Below are 802 nucleotides of genomic sequence, written 5' to 3' on the forward strand. Positions count from 1 at the left end.
GTGTCCGTGTCCCTGGGACCCACACCTGGGCGTCCTGGGCCCTATCCTGGGCCCTCTATTTCCTGCTTCCTGTGCCCGGCCTGGGAGCCGCCTCCTGAGACAGACAACCCCAGTCTCCGCCCCCCCCGCAGCCTCCCCAGTTCCCTGGACGTCATGCACGGTCCCGGTTCGCCTGTCCTCTGCACCAAGTTAGCCTCTCTCTCTCTCTCTCTCTCTCTTTTATTTTTTATTCTGGTTAATCCTCACCTGGGGATATTTTTCCATTGATGCTTGGAGAGTGGAAGGAAGGGGGAGAGACAGAGAGAGGGAAACGTCGCTGTGAGAGACACAGTGACTCACCGCCTCCTCTACGCACCCGACTGGGGCTGGCGATCGAGTCTGCAACCCAGGCACGTGCCCTCGACCGGAACCGAACCCAGAACCCTTAAGTCGGTGGGCCAACGCCCTGTCCACTGAGCCACACCAGCCATGGCCGTCTCTCTCTCTTTTTTAAAGAATCTGCACCCAAGGGTATTTCTTTTCCATTGATTTTTAGAGAGAATGGAAGGGCTGGAGAGAGAGAGAGAGAGAGAGAGAGAGAGAGAGAGAGAGAGAGAAATATCAACTGGTTGCCTCCGTCCCGCATCCCGCATGGGGCCAGGCGTCACACCTGCAACCCAGCACGTGGAATCGAACCCAAGACCCTTTGGTGTGTGGGACACGCTCTAACCACTGAGCCACGCCGGCTCCTTTCTTGCCCCGTCACCATCCTTCTTGCCCCTCCTGCCTGCCCCTCTGGGAGCAGGGGCCGCCCCTCACCCCA

The 802-nt window shown here is 58.9% G+C and overlaps 1 protein-coding gene across 1 annotated transcript in view; it reads left to right on the forward strand.

Moving 5' to 3' along the window:
* The window catches only part of LOC102765140 (transmembrane protein 132B), a 39568-nt gene that overhangs the window by 27374 nt on the left and 11392 nt on the right, over nucleotides 1–802 (forward strand). The gene's annotated exons all lie outside the window — the stretch shown is intronic.

This window comes from Myotis davidii, unplaced genomic scaffold (genome assembly GCF_000327345.1).
Source record: "Myotis davidii unplaced genomic scaffold, ASM32734v1 scaffold43, whole genome shotgun sequence".
Classification (NCBI taxonomy): domain Eukaryota; kingdom Metazoa; phylum Chordata; class Mammalia; order Chiroptera; family Vespertilionidae; genus Myotis; species Myotis davidii.